At 48.3% G+C, this 23,555-nt stretch overlaps 1 protein-coding gene across 1 annotated transcript in view; it reads right to left on the bottom strand.

Moving 5' to 3' along the window:
• Positions 1 to 23,555, bottom strand: part of SLC8A3 (solute carrier family 8 member A3) — a 98,372-nt gene that overhangs the window by 58,988 nt on the left and 15,829 nt on the right.

The raw sequence follows: 23,555 nt of genomic DNA, 5'->3' as shown, positions 1-23,555 counted from the left end.
CACAAGCGGTGGCAGAACGTCCCCTCCCGCTGGTCCAGGCACCAGCATATGGTAGCCACTGCCACTGCACAGGAGGCAGCTGAGGAGGAGACGTGCAGCTGCCAACAGACACCATGCCACGCTGCAACAACCACCTTCCTTAAGGGCGGTGGGAGCAGGACACAAACCCCTCACAGCGCCTGGCATGCCGGGGAGAAGCAGCTCTCCAGGGAGATCTCCTCCCACTCACACCCTTTCTCCCAAGCCAGTGTATGAGCTCAGGTGTCCAGAGAGGAAGATGCAAGGCCCAGGGTATTACCACACATTGTGGCGGTATTAATCAAACCCTTCTCACGATGTACTGGAAATGCAAAGCCTCCTCCCTCAGTACGCAGCACTGCTGGCGAGATGCCTGCTGTCTTCACATCCTAGGTGTCCCCCATGAAAAACCCCAACATGTCAAGTCATCAGGGTTAAACAGCACCAGGTCACCAAAGGGTTAAAGCCAGAGAGGCTATCGCAAGGGAGACATGAGATGAGACAGTGCTCAGCCTTAATACACTGGAGGGTAAAAACCTCAGGGAGTCTTTTGCTGAAAATCTTAATAGGATCAGCCTACGGAACCCACTTTCATCCAGAGGCCAGTGCCCACGTATCAGCTAGCAAAGGAGCCAGGTGCCCTCCCTGCACTAGGCTGGCTACAAGGAGATGTCCCCTACAGCCCTGGGGACCCCACAGCTTCGCCTCTCCTTGACCTGCTCTTTCTCAGCAGGACCCAAGTAGCTGCTCCCAGGCTCCTGGCTTTCCCTCCTCCCAGGCTCCCGGCCTTCCCTGCTCCGCAGGCTGGCTGGAGGCCCAGATCTCGCCTTCACGCTGCCCAGCACACCAGCTGGCCCTCTTATGGGGCACAGGTGAAATTTCATTCATTGCAATGGCTGTTAAACATGATCCATCAAAGAAGCTCCACTTGCATTTCTTTGGCTCCCTCCTCATATCCAGCCTTCTTTTACTCCATGGAAATAAGCCTGCAGGGATCATTTCATTTATGCTGCTCGGCACTACCAACTCCAATAATGTGATTCCTCATTTGCATGACCAAGGGATATAAATTTGCCCCAAAGAGCCCATGATCCACCCACAAAACTCTCCCCTGAGCCAGACAGAAGAGAAGCAGAGGCAAGAAGATAATGGCTGGGACAATCTAGAATAACCGGGAAAAATCCAGGAGGAGAAGAACTATGAAGAAAGGGAGCAGGAATAATCTGCAATGCTATCTTACGGATTCTTCAAGTAAAGCTGAAAAATGCCATATTTCAAAAATTCCCCGGCTTGGGCACACCTTTAGACCCCTGCTGCATTCACAATGAAACGTGAACAAAAGCATGGAGAAGTGGCCTGTGGAGCTGGGATGCTGAGTGTCACAGCTCATCACAGGGTGGAGAAAAAAACACCCCAGAGCTCTGACAGCTCAGCTCTGCATGTCACATCAGTGTCCATTGAGGAAAGCAGGCAGAGGAGATGTCTCGGTACAAAAAACACTCTACAAGAAAAAAGCCATGTCTGTGGGAGGGGGAGGGAGCTCAAGGGGCCAGTGGAGATATTTCAGAGAGGAATGAAAGGTTCAGTTTCAAGCTACCTAGAAGATTAAAGTTAAAAAGACCATGTCTAGCTGTACAGCTTCCTACCAACGACTGAAATTCCTTTTCCATCACATTTTCCACAGTGTTGATGACCAAAGTGTCACACATGATACTTGTGTTGTGGTTAACACCCTTCCAGGAGGTAGGGAAGCACTCAGATTTGGAGCAGCAGGCTGGGGTCAATGCGTACATCTGAATGGTGACACCAAATTTTTGTGACCCAAGCCTGACTTCCCGAGGGAGAAGAGGGCACCCCGTGGGCTCAGGTTCACACAGAGCTTGCTCCTGGCTAGGAGCCACTGATATGGTGAGTGGCATCAGCATCCCTCTTTTGCACAAAACAGCTGAAAGTGGATGCACTCAAAAGCCAGCAATGCATGGTCCGTGCAGGACCTGATGAAGGAACGAAGGGAGAAAAGCTGGGACTATTCCTCACCACTTGCAATTTGAGCAACAAATAGTTACAGATCCATTACAGCATCTCTCCTCCTGCCTACAGCTCCTGGTCTGACTGGTGCCACCACAACCGCCATACAATGTTGTCTCCTTTGAACTTCAGGCATTCACCATGTAAGAGCTCACCACGAGAATGAGAACTGAGACAAGATGAACGTTTTCAGAATGGTTTCCAGGGCCTCGGTAATTCAGAGGGTTGCCAGCAGATCTGGGGAACTTTCATCTTGAAGTTGCTGGTTCCTACACAGCCTCACTAGGAAGGCAGACTGATAGCTGATGGCCAACTTGGGGTCCATCTCACATACGATAAATGACTGTGACATCCCAGAAAAAAACAGCAAGCTTCAAAGAGGCAACAGACATGCTAAGCATACCAAAGATATGCAGTTAAAAATAACTAATGCTAGAAATGCTCTGTAAAGCAAACATTACACCAATCTCCAAGAGTGACGTTTTAGAAGATACTCGTGGAAGCAGTCCTGCATACAGCCACAGTGAAGTTTTGTGCGCTTCCCTATGTCTCAGAGGGGCGGAAACAATTTTGAGATCTCTGCCTGATATTTGCTGTTGAGGTAATGTCTCCTAGAAGTGCCTCCTGAGATCTTCAAAAGGGCAGAGAGTGAAGGCATCCCAGGCAATCACTCTACCTCTTCATCTGCGGTTGTGACCACCAGCTGTGCCTGCTTTTCCAAGAAGAAAAGCCAGCTGGAATTCCTTACTTCCCAGAACATGCTAGACAGGCACTATCCTTACCCTACCTCCCACAACAGAATAGTAGACATCTGCCACATCGAGCGGATAACCTGTTTGATCCACCTTGACATCCTGGCAGTGCCCAACTCCAGCTGGTTTGGGCATGGTGCCTGCAGCACATCCACCTGTGTTAGAGGTCTCTAAACAGTCTTTGCTTTCTCCTGGCCCTGGCTGGCATTCAGCTCCTGTCTTGAAGCTTGAGGACTCCCTTCATCCTAATTTGTACAACTGGTGATGCTATTCTTATCCAGAGAAATGTCTAATTCATAGAAACGTTGTTGACAAATGGGAGCAAAAAGCCTTGTGCACTGGAGGGGAAGCTCTTACCAAATACAGGGTTGCAGCAGAGCTCACTCTCCCTTCCCGCTGCAGCCCCATCTGTCATGGCTTCGCTACTCTGATGCCGTTATCTGACAGACCATATCCACCTATTCCCTCCTCCCCATCCTTTTTCACTAGTCTCTTTCCTTGGGCTATCTCCAATCCCCAGGCAGATCCACAGATGGATCTAACCCATTCGGTTTGAGAAAGAAAGTCTCTTCTCCCCAGCTCCTCTCCCAAAAGCCCCAACGCTCTTTCCAGTCTCTTCCCAATTATCTCAGTGTCTTTTCAACTGTCTGATTATTGATGTTGCACAATACTGAAGACAGATTTGGCACCAAAAGACTCCTCCAAGAAATACCCAGCCCCACCACCTCACTCAGGTGACTGCAGGAGAAAACAAGAAACTCTTGCTCCTTTCCTCGTAGGATCTCTGGGGAGCTGTTCACACATCCCTTGCTCACCAGAGCAGCGAGTCTCAGCAGCTCAGAGGATTTTTGGAACAGATTAGTCATACCTGGTGCCTCAGGTACTCTGCCTGCATGCAGCTTTTTGGGGATGGAGGACATGGTTAAGGGATGGCATCGCCATCTGAGTTTTCAGAAGACCTACATAGCTATGTCCAGGCTGTGTCAGTAGCACAGCTAAACCAGAGGTGGCAATTCAGCCACCTTCTCCAAGCTACTTCCAAAACCTTCATGGACACAGATGAGCAAGGGTGAGACAGAGAATGAGAGGAAAAGTGGGAGGAGGGAATAAGGAGGGGTGAGACCCAGGAGAATTTAGGGATTTGCCTTGTGCTGTTCCTTGAAGGGAGCATCGCACTTGTCCAGGCTTATGTTACACTGGGTGGCAAGACAGAGAAAAAGAAGATAGGTGATGCGGGCCTGGCCTCACAGGCACCCACCTCTATGGAGTACCTCTGGCATGGGGACAAACTCCTTTGATTCCATGAGCTGTTGACTCAGGCATGAGCCCATCATATATGGATGGACGAGATCCCACAGCAAGGGTAGGCACCCTGCCAACCCCTGTGAGCGCGGCTGTGTGATGTACCAGCATCACCCCTGCATGGGGAGTCACCAACAGCTCTGCAAACACACAGGGCACCACAGTGCCTCCTGTCACCCCTGCCATTTGCAGCTGGGGAGAAGAACATTGTGAATGTGCAAATCCCACCCCGAGGTCTTCTGGGTCTGGAAGGGGACAAGTGCCAAGACAGCACATGTGACAGCAGTGGAAGACATGTCCTGTTTGATAATCTCCCTCTTGTCCTCCATCCAGGGAAGAGCATACCTCTCTCCTTGCTCCATCTTCAAACCAAGGCTCGGTAGGAATACAATGTCCCCTCAGACACACCAGGAGATTTCCTAATTAGCCAAATGATCTTCCAAAAATAGGATTAAGATGTCTGCCCCAGACCAGTAGTATATTTCAAAATATTATCTGGGTATGAAAAAGGGTATTTTTAGTATGTTACCGACTTCACAGTTCTTCAATAAATTTAGAGAGCTTGACAGGCATTAGGGAAGTCCTTTCTCCTGCAGCCAGAGGGGTGACAAAGACAGCTCAGATGCAACAGGAAGGCTTAGGGGTCATTTGCAGCAGCCAGTTAAGGCTGAATTCAGGTATATCAGGACAGATGGATCTCCAACAGCTTCATAATAGAGTGTGTATTATAAAGTATGATAAACAGTCACCTTCTCATAGGCAGGGTGTGAAGTGAATAGTCCTTAGGCCTGAGGGTTTGTGCTCAGCAGCCAGTGCACCCTGGCAGAGGCAGGAAAGCAGATGTCCTGGAGAGCATCGGGGGAGGCCAGAAGAGAGGACAAGGAGGACTTACAGTGGCACAAAGCTGAGAGGGAGGGGTGAGAGCAGGAAGGGCAGCCACAGCAGGTGTGCCTTCAGCCTCATCAAACGGGGAAAGTTTTGCTGACCACAGTGCTAATTACAGAGACAGATGAGACCCACTTTTAACTGGCTAGGAAAGGAGGCAGAAACAAGGGTTGGAAAGAACGATCTACCAGCATGGGCTGGCAGGACCTAGAGAAGGTGGCAGAGATAGTCATGAACCAGCTGTCCTGGGACCGAATCCATCTCTCCATGCTACGTAGAACTGGAAAGGCCTCAGCTGGAGTACAGGGTCCAGTTCAGGGTGCTGCACCTCCAGAGAGACACAGACCAAATGGAAGAAGTCCACAGAAGGGCAAAGAGAACAACTGGAGGGTGAGCAGGGCTGGTTTATTTGAAGAAAGGTTAAAGAAACTGGGATTACCCTACAGAAGAGGAGAATACAGGAGGGGAAGTGCAACTTCCAGGCACAGCATTCAAAGATGTAAAAGGCTTATCCAGGAAGAACCGAGGGAAGAAAGGATCTGGGAAGAATGTATTTTCCACGTCCCCGATGGACAGAATAAACAATATGAGGCTGGAGTTGGAGCAAGGCCAATTTAGCTTAAAAATTAGGAACCTCCTTCTAATGGGTTAGGATAGCAAAGTCCTACAACAAATTGCCTAGGGATATTGTAGATGCCTCTGCACCGGAGATCTTCAAGAACAGGCTGGAAAAACATCTGTCAAAAATGACACGGGTGCAAAGTGGCTCTGCCTTAGGCTGAGATGATGTTGCATGGTGCATCTTTTAGATGGCCATGTTACGCCCATGTTTCTCAGCTGAGCAAGCAACAGTCATTGTGCTTAGCTGGGACAGCAAAAGAGGGATACTCCTCTCTTTAGAGGGATCATCTCTTGAACTTCGTAGACTGTTGGCCATCCTTGTAACACTCCACAAACTGAGCTGCTTCTCCAGAGAGAATTCCCCAAGAGCTGTCTCCTTGCCTGCCTTCCCTCCCCTGTAAGACAGGGCACTGCATTGACTGCAGTTGTTGGGAGGCAGGCTGGCAGCGAGGAAGGGAGAAATCTTTCCAAGTTAAAGCAGGCATTAATGGTGACTGTTGATGGTAAACTACAACAGCAGAGTAGTGGCATTCTCCTCTATAAATACCAGAACCAACAGAGGATGAGCAACAAGGCTAATTTGAGAGCTGGCTAGCTGGGAAAAGAAAAAGCCCTTTGCTTACCCGGCTTGACCTCAAAAAGCCAGAGCACTACACTGCATGCACTGTGGAAGAGATGCTGTCAATCACCTCCCCTGCCAAGACATTTGGCCCCACTGTTCAGGTGAGACAGACTATGAATTAAGGATGTGAGAATTGGTTTCACAGACCTGAGATCCATGTCCATTTTGTAGCATCACCAGTTTTAGGACATCATTAAGAATCTGACGTTTTTTACATTTCTCCCCTATTTCTTTTCATTTTCTCTTGCCAACAAACTGCCAGATCCCGGCCAGAAATGCAGTCAGTGTGCTGAAATCTAATTTGAAAAGATAGTCTTGCTTCTAGCTGAATTACTATAAGAAGTATCCAAATTTCACAAGAGAAACAAGAATGTCCCTTCTACGTGTGGAGCCTGCATACAGGCTTCATAGTCCAGCATTTATCTATAGGGGAGAAGAAATGAGAGGAGCGTAGGGAGGGGACACAGACCTCTGTGTGGGTCTCTCCTGTTTGAGGATGGGGATGTCAGACTGCAAGTATGCTTCGTTATGGGTGCAGAGCCATGTTCTGAAGGGTTCCTTAAGGTGATAATTAAGGAACATTAAAGCCAGAAGGATGAGATACAAGCCACATCAATACCTTTCATGCCATGAGTTATAAAAGCTGGGCTTTCTAACTTAAGTACTAGAGAGTCCCTTTGCTAGAGTTACATTTTGCCTCTACTGCTCATTTGAACAACACCAGAGGAAGAAGTGACTGTCATTGCTAGAGGGGCCACAACCACTTCTGTCATCACGCTGAGCTGGGATTCATGCTCCCTTTAAAAGAGAGCAGGGAAGAGCTCACAGAAGCAGAGAGATGGAGATTCTCATCTAACCTGCTGGACTTATGCGGGTGTGGTGGGTGGGAAATGACATTCATTGAGAAATCCAAGGAAAGGATCTCTTACAGGCAGACCTCTCTATTATTTGTCTGACCTGGACTGCAAGCTAGAGGTTTTATGATTTACCAGCAACTGAGGACAGCACTCTAGCCTTACCCTAACAGCAGGATGTTGCTAGCTGTAGGGATCCCTGGACTTCACCTGGTTGACACAGTTCTGATGGGCCATGGCAAAAATAAAAGAGACGAGACATTGTCATTCTTCCCAGCCTAGAGGAATCCAGGTGACACACATCCCCTATTGCGTTCTTACCGAGGAGTCTGAGAAAGCACCTCTGAAAGAAAATCAGAGGAGGATGTAGTTATGTATGCATGTGCTAAAGTCAAGAAGTGCAAGTGTTACGCTGCAGCCTTGCATTTAAATGTGACAAAGTGGGAAGATCTGCATAGAGAACCCCGGTAGATTTACTGCCTAATAGCTTTTTTTGAAAAAGTATTTTAAATAGCATTTTAAATACTATTTACAATGTTTTGGTGGGTATTAAATACTTATTTACTACAGAATCATACCATGTGCTCTCTCTGAAGGCTGCTGGGAAGGACTGTTGACACCTGTGCTCAGAGCTGACATCCATGTGATGACCCTGAGGTTTGACTGCATTAATGCTTTCTGAAAAGATATCCAGGGCCTGTCCTCCAGCCGTGGTGCAGGAGGAGAGGCATGGTGCAGCACTACTACATAACTCGGCATCCCCTCTCTCCCACCCCTCCAGCTGCCCAGGCTGGACCCTGCAGCGCTCTTGGGCAGCCCGCGTCCTTCCAGGACACAAGACCGCTGATGCCATTGATTTTGCTCCAGCCATGACAGTCCCCTCTCCACGCTGCAGGAAGCGCTGATGCCGAAGGGCAGGAATCTCATGGAGGAAATTCGGGAGAGCCCCTTGCCAGCACTGGTGGCCACCTCCTCCAGGCAACACGAATTCTACCTGTGCCACTCTTTGACACACAGTCATCTAATCTTTTTTTTTTTTTTTTAAATCCTCCAACGACAGAGACTGCACAAGCCCCACAGGCCATCCACTCTGGAGTTTAAACATCCCAACGGAAGCAGGGGAAGAACAGGGATTTCATCGCTATCACAGCTCTGCTATCACCTCTAATTAGACACCACCGTGTGCTGCGGCACTGGGGGCTGCCGGGGCCAGCCCCGCTAGGCTGCAGAGAAATGTGCCACGCACCAGCCCCGCTGATTACATACACTGCTTTTGAGAAACACAGAGAAGAATTTTTTAACAGGAAAAAATTAGTAAGCCTAAAACCAAAGATAGTTTGGGCTTTGGGGCTGTAGATTTTAGAAAAAAAATATTGACTAAAATGACAGCCCTGGAAGCCAGGTGGCCGTGCATCGCATCGGTGCCCACCAGGACATTTCAGGGTAGGTTTTTCTTTTGTCGGATTTATATCACTCCCAAATTGCTGAAGATCTGCAAAGACACACTGACCCGAGTCCTGGAGAAGCAGTTGACCTGTCTCGCTCGGCTGCATCAAGGCTGTAAGCCCAGCTCCATCTTGAAGCTGAGTTCTGTCTGCCGGTGGGTCTGTGGAGCAGCAGCGATCCCCAGGGGACCGGACTGGATCCCCACCAGGGACTTGGTGCTCTGCTCACCGATGCCAGCCCACCTCCCGCTTCAGATTTACTGCTACTTCTGGCAGTCAATAAAAGCCTGCAATGCACTAGGCAGGAAACCTCCCATCTCCATCCCTCCCACCCTTCCAGCGAGAGAGATCCAGGAAGATTTATTACAGCAATAAAAACAAAAGAGACGGAAAGATCCGGGGGAGTCTCCAAGGCAGGCAGTGCTTCAGTAAAGCCCAAGCAGGCTCTTGGGGGGATGCTGATCTCCAGGAGAGACCACACCAAACGGCAGCAAGCAATTCATCTGCTGGAAGGGGAAATGTCAGCCCACGCTCATGTGATACCCCGGCAGGAGGGCAGGAGAGATAATTCAAACAGGAGGGAGTATTGGGCTCTGGGTTTTTAAAGCCCCTGAGTGGAAGAGCAACCAGATGGGAAGTGAGATGCTCAAGCAGGGGAGCCAAGAAGCAGCCACGCAAGAGCACTTCCACCCTCCTACTCCCATCACTGCATCTCAGGCCTAGGCCACGGTGATAACCATTGCTCTGGTCCCAAAATTTCACCCACTCCTGCCAAGGCACTTCACCTATGGCACAGCACTGCCCGCTCTCCCGGGGCAGGGTGGTTCTGAGGGGCTGAACGTTCCTCATGTCACCATGTGCCTTGCGCTGCTGCAGGCAGAGATAATACGGAAACTCCTCTGCGGGAGCCTTTTACTCACCTCTGCTCCTACTTGGCAGGAGGGACAGTCAATAAAACCGAACTCCAGTCCCTCCTTCCCAGCCCCCAGGGTCCCTTACTGAGGCCCTCAGGTAGATGGGACATGAGATCAGGTCTCCCTGACTCGGGGCAGGCACCATGCAGGGCTTGCAGCTCCTGGCCTCCCTTCACAAAGCCCCTGCAAGTCCACACGCTCCCACACTGGGACCTACCCACAGGCAGCCCGAAATTCCCTGGGAAACGCACTCCCCACACAGATCTCCATCACCCTCAGCACCCAGATTGGCTCCTCATGGCCAGGCTGGCACTCACCAACCTTCTCCCTGGACAGATGCCATGTGCAGTGTAATGCCACGGCAAGGGCTGTGCTTTTGCATTTAAGGAGAAGGGAGAGAAACCCCTTTAAGCCTGAGAAAGAAAGAAAGAAAGAAAGAAAGAGAAAATGTGTTTCTTCAGGAGGAAGAAGGAGGGAGGGTTTTGTAGCAGAGAAAAACCCTGGAGACCCTGGAGGATTCCGTGCCGTTCTTCCCCTCTGCACAGCTTCATGGTTTAACCTCACAAAACTGCCTCCTTGCCTTAGTTTCATTTGCAAAACAGGGTGTTAGGTCTGTAAGGGATGCTAGAAGGTGCCACTGAAGAGCAAAGTTGTTGCTCTTATGCAGGCTGTAAGGCAGGCTCCCTCCCTGCCTGCAGTAGGATTCCTGCCCTGCTGCCTCCTGACCCAGAGCGTGTGGCTCCACGGTGGGGCATCACACTGGGACTGGGATACTTTAAGAGTCCTTTTACTGCTTGAGATTTTCACACCCACAGAAACAGATGTTCCCTGAGGTTAGCCACCAGTTACCCTGAAATTACTTTTAACGGAAGCCTGGATTTCCACACAGTAAGGCAACACACAAATCTCAGTTAAAAGCTATTCTGCACCCCAAATCTTGCCCCAGATGCAGATGTGCATTCACACCTGCATTTTCTGACAACACAGAAACATGTAACCAACTTGTACCTCCTGAATGACTCTCGATGAAGTGGGTCTAAGGGTCTACACTGGGGTTGTGTTGACCAGCCCCTGTCCCATCTCAAAGATCTCAAGATACAACAGCAGCTTCACTCCAGGACCGCTGCATTTCAAGAGAACAGGAGGGAATAGGTGGTACTTTGGAAAGCACAGCACTAAAATATAGTAACTCCTTCCAATACTGATGTACTTGATACTGCTGACTAGACAAAAGCAACTACCAAAAATCAGGTAGAGAATAAATAACGGAGGAAGTAATTTTCAGTCCTCATTTTCAATAAGTAAATGTATCTGTGCTCAAAGCTTACTATGCTCTTAAATAATTGCTTAATTCTTTGCCCCGTGCAAAGCTCTTCAGTTCACCTTTAAAAGAAAGAGATGGATGATTTAGAGTCCAGCATCCCAAAAGCAAATCTCCGCTCCCCACGCAAGAGGCAATAATTCAGCACAGCTACGCTGCCATCAGTCATGCTTCTCATCTTCCCAGTGCACCTTTCCTGTCACTCCCTGGCAGGGGGAAATGGATGGTAGATGGTCCCTGCTATGTCAGTTTTGGGGGTGGGAAAGATAGGAAAGGGGTGACCTTGCAAACACTGCCAGCAAGTCACATGTGTCTAGCTCAGAGATGGCTGGTAGTCTCCTTCGTGAATGCCTGACTTTTTGCTAATTAGATGCTTTAAATGTTAGAGGGAGACATATCTAGCTCCCCAGAGTGTGGTTAGTGTTAGAGGGACTCTGTAATTTGTTTTTTGTTGTCATTGCTGGGGTTTTTGGTTTGGAGTTTTCTCCCCTCCAATGGCTCCCGTATGAAATAGGCTCAGTTTTCAAGTCAAAAGATTACTATATTTATTTATTTATTTATGTTTAACTGCCACTTCTGCAAGCCCAGCCTAGGATCTGAGAGTCAGACAAGGCCTTGTCTGCTTTCCCTAGTAATAAAGGCCTTGTAATTATACAGGAAAGCCTAGTGCTGATAGACAAGCCAGAAGGCATCCACGTCTATTTTTCCATAGCTATCCTGTTTGTGGAAGACTGAGAATAGCTTACCCATGCTGCCTGCACGAACAGAGGTGATTCACACAGAGAGACCAGGCCTTGGATAACATTAAAACTGAGAAGTTGGTGAAGGAAGAGAACGGACAATTATTTTGTTAAGTAAGTCCTGTATCCATCATGTCCCCTGTGGCTCTGTGTACGGCACAGCTAGGGAAGCACACCATGCCATGTAGTCAACATCGTCTCGACAATTCTCCCACAACCACTGAGCCCACCTCTAGTGGGAAAAGCCCACCACCGCAGTGCGAAAGCCAGCCACCAAGCCTGGAGGAGGCAGGGCACCATTCCCCACCGCTCTTCCAGCATTGGTACCTCATGGGGAAGGGGCAGATCTCAGGGGCTGTGCCCTCCCCAGCAGGCTGGAGCGGGACCCCTCTCTGACGGGGGAGAATTCATAGCAAACCCTACAGGAATTTTCACAAGGCTTCGAGTTGCCGCATTAGTCTCTGCTTACCCTGTCCAGCTGTCTATTTTAAACCAAGCACAAACATGGTCCTTCAGCAAAGAAATGCTCCTATTGATCAAGCCTCCATCTGAAGAAAAGACTATTCTTCTCCCCTTACCTCTTCAAACAAGCCCATTAACTTTACTCCAGTTATCAAGGGACACCTCATGCCTGTGGACATGTCCAAGTTAGGCAGTATCTATACCAGGAGAGTGGGGAAAGTACAGGTCCTCACAGTAGCACGTGACCTCATGCAAGTGATGAGAAGTGGCTCAGATTTCAAGAATTATCTGTTTTAATTACACACAATGAGACTTATAACATAGGGTAGGAACATTTAGATAGTTGTTCAAACAGTTCTTTCTTTAAGAAATACAGTATTGAGATTGCTAAGCTGGCAATACCCTGAAAGTAAAATTTAAGAGATCTTTCCTTCCATCTGAAAGAAAGTGTTCTTCTATGCTTAACATATAAACAAATACATTAGACCCAGGGGTATAATGCAGCAGGTGATTTCACTTCATTCAGCCCAATGCCAAGTGATAGTTTTCTGCATGACTACTGAAAGATGCTAAGCTGTGAGCTAATGTGTAGTTTGATGAATGTACTTGAAAAAGATATTTGGTCCCCAGAAGGAAGAGATGCTCAGTCCTGTGTGGACCATGACCCTGAAGATGCCCTGCCTTACATGAGTTTTGGATTCTGCATTCCCCTGATCTCAGCCCATGCCGTTGGATATGTGTAAGGACCTGATCCTACATGGAGCTCTGCTGAAGCCAGTGCCCTGCTTTACTGGCACCCAATGCAGGACAGACGCCTTCAGCTTCATCCCTACCTGCAGCTGGGCAGGCTGCTAAGGCAGCCATCTGTCCTGGTTTTGGCTGGGATAGAGTTAATTTTCTTCCTAGGAGCTGCTATAATGTTGTGTTTTGGATTTAGTATGAGAATAATGTCGGTAACACACTGATGTTTTCAGTTGTTGCTAAGTAGTGTTTATACTCAGTCAAGGATTTTTCAGCTTCTCACACCCTGCCAGCAAGAAGGCTGGAGGGGCACAAGAAGCTGGGAGGGGACACAGCCAGGACAGCTGACCCAAACTGGCCAAAGGGATATTCCATACCATATGACGTCGTGCCCAGTATATAAACTGCGGGGAGTTGGCCGGGAGGGGTGGATCAGGGACTGGCTAAGCATCAGTCAGCAGGTGGTGAGCAATTGCATTCTGCATCACTTGTCTTTCTTGGGTTATATTTCACTCTCTTTTTGTTATCTTCCTTTTCATTACAATTACTATTGTTATATTTTATTTTTTATTTCAATTATTAAACTGTTCTTATCTCAAACCACGAGTTTTACTTGTTTTTGATTCTCCTCCCCATCCTACCGGGGTGGGGGGAAGGAGTGAGCGGCTGCGTGGTGCTTAGTTGCTGGCTAGTGTTAAACCACAACACCATCTCTTCTGACGGTTCTAGTCTTCCTCAAAACTACTCTGACCCTTCTTACATGTCCCCTGTTAGGGCAGAGATGCTCACTGCTGGGCCTCCCTGGAACAGAGCAGTGCAAGAAGCAGTGACCAGGGACAAGACCCAGGGCAAGAGACTTTCCATGACAATGCAGCGTACTGGATCTGGCTGAGATGGAGTTAATTTTCCCCATAGCAGCCCTCATAGTGCTGTGCTCTGTATTGGTAGCTAGAAAGGTGTGGATAACACACCAGTGTTTTGGCTACTGCTGAGCAGTGCTCGCACAGCATCAAGGCTGTCCCTCCAACACTGCCCCCCACCCCCACCAGCAGGCTGGGGGTGGGCAAGATCTTGGGAGGTGACATAGCCAGGACAGCTGACTGTCCTGGTTTCGGCTAGGACAGAGTTAATTTTCTTCCTAGTAGCTGGTATAGTGCTGTGTTTTGGATTTAGTAGGAAAAGAATGTTGATAACACACTGATGTTTTTAGTTGTTGCTAAGTAGTGTTTATACTAAGTCAAGGATTTCTCAGCTTCTCGTGCCCAGCCAGCAAGAAGGCTGGAGGGGCACAAGAAGCTGGGAGGGGACACCATCAGGACAGCTGACCCAAACTGGCCAAAGAGCTATTCCATACCATATGACATCATGCCCAGTATATAAACTGGGGGGAGTTAACTGGGAGGGGGGATCGCGGCTCGGGAACTAACTGGGCATCGGTCAACGAGTGGTGAGCAATTGCATTGTGCACCACTTACTTTGTATAGTTTAATTCTTTTAGTATTGCTATTGTCATATTATTATTATTATCATTATCATTGTTTTTCATTCCTTTCTGTCCTATTAAACTGTCTTTATCTCAACTCACGAGTTTTTTTTCCTGATTCTCGCCCCATCCCAGGGGTGGGGGGGCAGTGAGCAAGCGGCTGCGTGGTGCTTAGCTGTCGGCTGGGGTTAAACCACGACACTGACCCAAACTGACCAAAGGAATATTCCATACCATATGACATCTGCTCAGCAATAAAAGCTAGGAGAAGGAGGAGAAAGGGGGGGCATTCGTTATTTATGTTTGTCTTCCGGAGCAACCGCTACATGTATTCTTCCCAGGAAGTCGCTAGACATTGCCTGCTGATGGGAAGCAGAGAATAAAATCTTTTGTTTTTCTTTACTTTCACGCATGACCTTTGCTTTCGCTTTATTAAACTGTCCTTATCTCGACCCCCGAGCCTTTCATTGTATTTTCTCTCCTCTGTCCAGTTGAGGAAGGGGAGTGATGGAGCGGCTTTGGTGGGCACCTGGCATCCAGCCAGGGTCAACCCACCACATGCAGCATTAAGAAAGGTAATGGCTGCTACATTACTCCCATTTTGCATGCGGAGAAACTGAGGCACAGAGTAGTGATGCAGCTTCCCCACAGCTGCACAGCAAACCAGAGGCAGGTCCAGGAGAAGAAGCCAGCTTCCCCCATCTTATGTGCTACAAAGCAATGGTTGGAAAAGGGAACCAGCCAGACAGGTCTACAGCAGCCACAGGCATGTTAGCAACAGATTTAAACAGATTTTCCTCTTTGCAGCTGCCTCAGCTGCCCTGTGAGCACTCCCAGCTCACCAAGTCTGGCCAGTCGAACCACCGCTGCACAGCCTTTATGCTAAACCGGGAACCTTGGTCCTGGGCTGGACTAGGTGCCCCCTCACACACCCTTTCACCACTGTTTTGCCACAAGGAGTGCTAGTAACTGAGCAGAGACACTTCCTAAACTATTCCCCTTAGAGCTGCATCGTATAAAGCTGTTAAGCATGGCCAAAATGGGAAAAGATGCTCAACTGTATTCATCATTGGGAAAAAATCCCAACAGAAATTATATCTAATCTAATACTAGCCTACACAGTCATGGCAAATGGAGCCATAATAAAGGTGTGATTTCTCTTTTTGCCAGCAAAGGTGGATTTTGCCCCAGCAGCTGCTGGGAGTGCAGCACAACAGACCCGTGTCAGGCTGAAATCCAAGCTGTGCCTGTACCGGTGCTCCGCAGCTAGCACTGCCGAGGAGCTCCGCTGTTGCTAGAGCTCAGGGGTGCTCCTAGGTGCCCCAGTATGATGGCACAGTCCCAGACAGCGGTTCCAAGTGGCCTTTGCTGGTTTCTTTGAGGACTGTAGACCTACTGCAGCCTGTCTGCTCCCCCCATCTTCTAGGTTTAGCAGGAGGAAGGACATGTGCTTCAGACATTGCATAAGAAAACTGCAATCCAGCAACACTGGGAAGGACTCATCTGCCTGGGGATGCTCCGGAAAATTAAACTGAATTAATTAGGAGTGGGAAGTTAAGGCATGAGAAAGCCCTGTATGGATGCTCACGCTCTGAAGTAACGTGACCTCAGTTCAGTTTAGCTTAATCTTCCTGAAAAGGCAATTAGGCTAAAGTAGGGTCCCAGGAATGAGCTCATCCACATAAGGATTTAACAGACTTTAACTAATGTCTGCAGACAAACCCTCAGTCAATAAAATTACAACTAGTCCAGCCTGGTTTTGAGAGACTCGAGTCTGACTGTGCTCAGTGCACAGCCAGCAGCCTAGACACCAGCAGCACCGTGCTCCGGTTTTGTTCCTTTTCCAAGTTTTCCACAATTTCTGGAAGAAGAACCAGATATTTTAACAACTACCGGAAACTTCACGTCCATCATCACGGCAGAGACCAGAGCCACCAGAAGCTTCCTGGAGAGCAGCATCGCCATAGCCTGGACTCAACCACTCCAAACATACAGTTGCTACCGATACAGCTACAGGGTGTTTAAATAGCTATTAACCACTGCAGTCATGATCTACCCCACCAGCTCTGGTCAGCACAGAACATTTCTACATTCCAGCCTATCACTATCATTTGGATGTTATTTTATTATATTGTTGCACTAAGATAAGCACTTGTTTCTTGATTGCAACAGTAAATCAAGAGAAAGATGTCTGCACTCAGCCATTTGAAAAAAAAGATCCCCACTAAAAAGCATGATTTGATTTTGCTACGGAAAGTGATGCTTGAGTCTGCGGTCTAAGCACAGCAGCATTCTGGCACACATACTACATTAACCAAATTAAGGGGCAATATCAAGGAGAACACTATGATGGCAGAATTAATTTTGTCCCACGACATGACAGAGATGCTTACCCAAACATAATTCTTTCTCTTCACACATGGTGCAGACATCAACAACATAACCACGTCTCGTTATATCGGTAAGTGCAATACCTCTCAGTACAGTGAATCTCTTTATGTATTACTGCCTGAACTTCTCAGAGTCATTCATGAGAAAAGAGTTTAGTACACTGCTCTTACACAACATACTAGAAATTAAATATAATAGCACATAATAAGAGAGAACCGCTGCAGGCATATTTAGGCCACCTAGGTTTTGCAGCTAAAATAGCTCCAAAGTTAACTGTTTCACCTTCCAAAAAGGAGTGCTAATGGACAGTGAATGGCATAATACACAGCCATTGACTTGGAAGGGAATTTTTGCCTAAAAGGATTAGAGCAGCGGCTTTCAGCCTGCCATTTTGATGGCAGACTGTGGACTGCTCCTGAGGGATTCACGAAAGGTTACTGCGAAAAACAAGATCACTACACACTATAAAACAAAGTCAGATGTTTCTAAAGGGGCTCATATATCCCCCTAGAATGTTTTGAAGGTGCCAAAAATTGAGAAGGGCTGACAACCCCTATATGAGGGACAAACTCCTTATTTTATTTTGCCTGGTTTACACCAGTATAACTCTCTTAATGCGAAGGGAGCATCTTCTGATGTACACCAGTGCCTCGGTAAAAATTAAGAATGAATTAGGCATAGGTCAATTCAGCTGCACATGGCAGGATTAGGATAATTGAACTGGTGAGAGTACAGCAGACTGCAAAAATCTGCAAGATGTTTCACATATGAAGCTCTGCATGTAGAAGACACTGAGAGTACATTTGATTATCAGATAAACAGTTTGTAATTGTGTAATTAAATACCATTTTATGGCTATACACACTGGGGGCAGAATTAATGTTCTGCTTGGCATTATTGACTTCTAGGACTTAATCATGCAAATGGAATATTCTCTTAACGAGATTTTTTAAAACAGCCTCTCTTGGCTTTAAATGGAGAATGCAAGAGAAGAAAGGCGGCTCTCCATCCCAGGGAAGGATTTTGCACAAAAATACCCTCAGTTGGATGTACCATATGCTCACCCCGGGCAGCTGCACTCAGGAAGCCACGGGACAGAGGTGCACCCCTGCAGATCCCCTTAGCAAGCATCCTGCCCCAGCTCCTGCTTTAGGCAGCCTACACAGGCGTAGGTTACTGGGGCACGGCGTAGCCACGCTCAGCTCCATGCGGTTTACTACAGAACAAAAGTCACCCTAACAGTGGAAAGGAAGGCTAAGGAGAAGCAAAACAGGAATGGCTGCAACATGTGGTGTTCATGAACATCTATATCAGAACTTAGCTGTGTCCAAAGTCTCCATTTCGTGCGGTTCCCATGGCTGAACAGAGTTCAGCAACCGCTAGTGCAGAACAAAGCTATGTTCCCTGCCTGATGCCAAAAGTGCCATCAAATGTCTGTCCTGCTTACACGTACTGAACATTAAACACCATTTAGCTGGGCCCAGCAATGTCCCAATTTGCCACTAATGGTCCTGCGTCAGGGTGCAGCACTCTGTGCTCTGCACGGATAACTAGTGATGGCAGGAGGTAGCTTGGCCCTGCCCAGCATCAAGTCTAATTCAGGAAAGAGCAGAAGGGAATGCGATGGTCTCCCCTCTGTATTCCGGCTCCCAGTCACCACGAACTTAAGGACCATCTGCACCCCAGTCTGTATCCACCACAGTGTGCTGAACACAAGGGGCTGTGAGAGAGACTGCCCTTTCTAATCTCTTAAAACTTGCTTACTGGAGGTGACACCAACATTATATATGATGTTCCTCAGCTTTTCTTATATCTGCATTACTTGCCAATCCTGGCTCCTTTCTCCAAGGACTTTTAAAGCATATGAAGCAGAGGTGCACTTGGAGACGAAAACACAAGTGAATTGAGAAATGACGGAGGGCTAGAGAAGGAGAGGAGATAAAAGATGCATATACGAGTATACACAGAGAAAAAGAGAGAGAAAAAAGAATATGAAACTCCATCTGGCTTCTTTCAGGAAAAATGGAGGCTTGGTCCTATTCCCAACTACACAAGCCCCTATTGTTTAATGAAGAATATGTATTCAAACAGTGAGCACAGTCAGCCCCACTGTACAATACCCAGTTGTTCTCCATCCTCCCAGGGCATGTTTGATGAATTCGGTCAGTGCTGCTAACCTTAGGCTGGAGTGTGGGTGGCTCTGTCACTGGATGGCACAGCTTACACAGGGCCAGTGCCAAAAGCACTGATTTCAAGACTGATCTCTTATAGCATTGGTCTGATAGCACAACATGCCGCGGTGCCAATACCCAGCGCCCAGAGCATCCCCTCTGGGATTTACAGGCTGCAATTAGCAGGTGAATGTGCCACCTTCCCTAAGGCTAATGAAAGCACCTCCGTCCCTATTGATTGCCAATCAATAGCCACTTCCCATCTCTCCCTCTCAGTTTCCACAGTAGCAAGTGTTAGTAATCAAATAAAAGTGGCAGGCTGATAAGATCCTGTTATCAGTGCACCAGCAAAATGGGATTCTAGATCTAATCTCCTATGTCACATTTCTAACCCTGATCACTGAGATTTAACCCCTCCAATGACTGAAGTATGTAGTCACAGTTGCTTGAGAGAAAACTTCCCAATCTCCATCCAGGCCAAGAAAGCCAATGGAAGAGCCAAATTCCTGCTCCCACTGAAACCCAAGGAGAGCAGGAACAATTGCAGGAAAGGACCCTAATAGTAGGGATTATCGTTTACTGCATCTTCTCATTGCTTCCTATTGTGCTTCCAAGTCACTGCAAGAAACAAAAATACCATGCAGCCGAAAGGGTCTGAACTGCCCTTTTATTCCATTTTTCACAAAGAAATACTACCAAAAATTGAAGTTCTCAAAGAATATTTCACAGACTGTTCTTCCGGGCCTGTGAAATCTCCACACCCTCTCAGCTAGGAAAAGAAAGTCCTTCCACTCCATAGGGGACTTAAATATTTCAGTGCTTACTTGCACTCCAGTCCTAGCAGACCTTGGTTAAAATCTCGTGTAAATAGCCCCATTTCATGGCTATTTACTGACATGTCCTCATGGCACATGGCCATCTAGAGACACCTGGACTGCCTGAGAAGGGAAGCTTTAAATAAGCTGCCATGACTGCATGGCTTCTGCTCTTCCAGCTGATCAAGTCCAAATGACATGGAAGTAACTCTGCCAACAAAACAGTAAATACCAGCAAAGAGGCAGTTAACGCAACTCCCTCCACCCGCTCTAACTGCAGGAGTCTTTCTATCATATGTAAGAGGCTTGAGCTCAGGCCCTCAGAGGACTACTCTATTTAAAATTGAATGTTAACAGAAAAAAGAAGAAGAAATACAACCAGACATCAGGGTTGAAGGACAGCCAGGCTGGCTGTTGTGTTACTCCACATGAAATACACAATATCTGAGATCTCAGGAAGATGGTGCTTCTCCCCTCCTTATCATTAGCACTTTTTTTGACTATTATTTCTGGAATGTTTCTCCTGCTTTTTTTCCCTTTCTGCCAAACCGCTGCCAAATCTGCTACAATGCCGGTGTCTGGAAGAGAAACCTGCTCTGGGGTCACCACTGCTGGGCCCCAGCCAGTTTCACACAATGGTGTAGCCCGGGGGTGCTTGCTTCTGCGCCCACAACCTCCGTGTGTGCTAGACTCTTAAAATCTAGAAATACCACCCAAAGGCCAAAGCAACAGATCAGCAGGAGAGTATGTTGCTGCACGTCCTCGGCCATTTCCAGCAGCCAACAACGTCTTCATACAGCCATGCAGACGGAAAATCAACAACACACGGTGAATACATATCACACGTAGCCATCATGCAAAGGGACATCCTCTAACACCGTCCAGGAGGTTCAGCAAGGAGGACACTTGCCAGACTGGGATATAAGCTGCTACCGCAGGGCTGTGCTCTCCCCAGGAGCCCTGCTATGTGTCTAGTAACCAATGGTCAGCATCTAAGGGCGCTCACCTGTTTCAGATGGGAAAAAGGCACAAAATGGACATTGGGTGGGAAATTCTAGCTCACCAGATTTGCCTGGACATTCTCCGGAGCAGGGGAAAAGGTGGGCAGCCTGGGGAGACCTTCCCTTGACATCCCAGTAAAGGCCAGAGCTGCTTCCATCTTTTACAGGGAATAAACCTCTGCCACTGCCTGCAAAATCCCAGGTCAGTAGCAGTGACTTATTGGGCTAATATTAAAGACATGCTATGCTGCTGACTCACGTCCACAGGGACCGCCAGGTCCATGGGGTCTCACGGGGCCCACCCTGGGCAGCAACAGCCGTTGAGACAGGAACACCATGGGGGCACATAACTGTGTGCGTGAGCCCAACTTCTGGGGATCAGTTACAGAAGGGCACTTAGAAACTTTTAGTTGAACATCAGCATCGCATACGTGTCCAGCACTGTGGTTTCTCCGCTGTGTTGCTGATATTGATTTTCCTTATGTAGTTCACTGATTGCTGGTTAATTATACGTCGCTGATAAATCAATGCATCGCTTCAATCCTGATTTGGTTTAAACTGCACTAACCGAGCAGTTTTTCCCCGCAGCACAGCTCCTTCCCTGCAGAGCCGCTCCCAGCCAGCTGGACCCCAGCCTGCACCAGGGCAGCAGCTGACCCCATCCCAGGCACTGGACCTGCATTTCTCTTGCCCAGCTTCCCGAGGCCCCTGTTAGCCCATTTCTGCTGCACACCAAGGCCCCTCTGGCCAGCAACCCACACTCCAGCGTACCAACCTTCCCCTTGGACCACGGTCCCCATGGGCTCACTGGGCCAGGGTTGCATGTCACCCCATCATCCCTGGCGTGGATGAAGATGCTGAACTGTTCAGGCCTTATGTTGACTCCTCAAGATTGTGACTAGGAACTGGCTACCTGTTAAACCTCAAAGCACTGACTGCTACCTTCTCAGCCTGACAGACCAGACAGCTTTTTAATCCATCTTGTAGTCACCTACCAAGGCCATATCCCCTCAGTCTGGCTATAATGACGCTATGGGAGAACATGTCAAAAACCAAAAGCCAAGGTAAATTACACCCACTGCTCTCTCCATGGCCACCGACTCAGGCATCTCATCACAGAAAGCAACTGGGTTAGTCAGGCATGATCTGCTATGGTAAACTCACGCTGACTGTTCCCAGTCACCTTCCTGCACCTAGAAATAGCACAATCATCTAACATATATCCACTCCAAGTTGGTTGTCCTTCGCTGTAAAAAAGCTTTTCCTTGTAGGTTCTCAGGCTGGTCAAGGCTAAAAGCAATTTAAAGCTGCTAAGGGACCCTAACAGTCTCTGGAGGGAGGCTTGGGTGACTAAGGGTTTACTGCACAAGTTGAGATGGGCATGTACCCACATCACACGCTCTGATGTCAGCTAACGAGCAGGCTGTGAACGAGACCCTGCCACCTTTACGGATGGGTCTTTAGTCTCCACAATTCACAGAGGTACTCACCAGGGTCTGGGAGCAGGTCCTTATTGGGGACAGTACGGGCAGCACGAGTGGAGGAGACAGTGGCACCACCTCCTGCCCACAACATACATGGTGTGCATGTGACAGAGAGAGGGGATGGTGTGCCCAGTTGTTGCAAACAGGTAAAAACAGATCAATATTTCCACAGCTGCTAAGGGGTTAGCAAGAGGTTGATGCTTTAAATGGCAGGGCTCTGGTGAGACACCATATCCCTGCAGGAGCCTCGCAGCAATAGCTGACATTCAGATCCAAGCGGGCTCCTTGGAGAGGGCTGCAGGAGCCCAGGGTGGCAGGGGCAGCAGTGCCACAGCATGACATAAAGCCCACCAACCTATCTCTGTTCCCAAAGAGGATCGACGTGCCCTGTCTGAGCACAGCAAATAAAGCATCTGAGAGGCAACCCTGGACAGGCCACCCCAGGGAGGCTTTGTCCCCAGCACCTGGTGCTACTCGGTGGCTGTGCAGGCAGGCAGGCTGTGATTTCTGCAGCAGCTGTGCTCTTGCTGAAGAAAAGCATTCATTTTGAGGCCCTGCATCCCAGCCATGCCAACCGCCCTGCTCTTCAGAGCCTGCGCTTTCAACCGAGCGCCACACAAACTCTCTCTGATCACCCTTCCAGCACTGAAGGATGTTCAGCACCCAGATGCTCACATCTCGCTCACTGCACGCTCCCCAAGAGTGGTGCAACCCTCCTCATGGGACAGGCACGCTGCTGCCAACCGTGCCAGCCCCAAACCTGCCCAACACGGGCATCCTCTTGCCCTGATCATCCCCTGCCCTACGGTATCTCACAGGACTACAGGCTGCCAAACACAGCGTGCCTACAGGCATTTGCTTTTGCTTGGTAGATAAAATGATCCTCCTGCCCAATTTGTTGAGCAACCTGGGATCCCTCCATATGAAAGGAGAAATATAAATGCAAAATACCTTTAATTGCTATGAGAAACTGCCTGAGGTAACCAAATAATATTACCTCAATATTCCTCAGGCACTCTCCATGCTCTGTCTACAGGAGGTCAGATAACCTTGGGTGTTCTACTGCCCCACCATCTTGTTACAGAAAAAGCATGTAACTGTTTCTAAGGCCAAGCGAAGTACGAGCCAGGTGGTAAAAGGGGTTTCCCTAGGAACAGAAAACCAAGGTGTTACTCTACAATGATTTCCTTGTGCAAATGCAGGTGAGCCGTGAGAGTTAGTCCAGAGCTGTGGTGAAAACACAACTCTAACGCAGCCAGGGAAGAGCCTGCCACAACTGTTTGCCTAAGTCTCTCTCCTGTTCTAGACAAGGATATGGTGCTCGAGAGCCACTAGGATTTACACGCTGGTTCAACATTTTCTTTCATGCCAAATCTCTTGCTTTGCTGCAATTTTTGGAGTTGGGGATCGTCATTACAGACACCTAGATGCCAAGAGGGAAGAAGATGTGCATGGGGAAGAATGCTGCTTCTCTCTTCGCTCCAAGCCATACTCAGTTAAAGGCA

This window comes from Gymnogyps californianus, chromosome 5 (assembly GCF_018139145.2).
Source record: "Gymnogyps californianus isolate 813 chromosome 5, ASM1813914v2, whole genome shotgun sequence".
Classification (NCBI taxonomy): Eukaryota; Metazoa; Chordata; class Aves; order Accipitriformes; family Cathartidae; genus Gymnogyps; species Gymnogyps californianus.
This window is presented reverse-complemented; position numbering and strand designations above follow the sequence as displayed.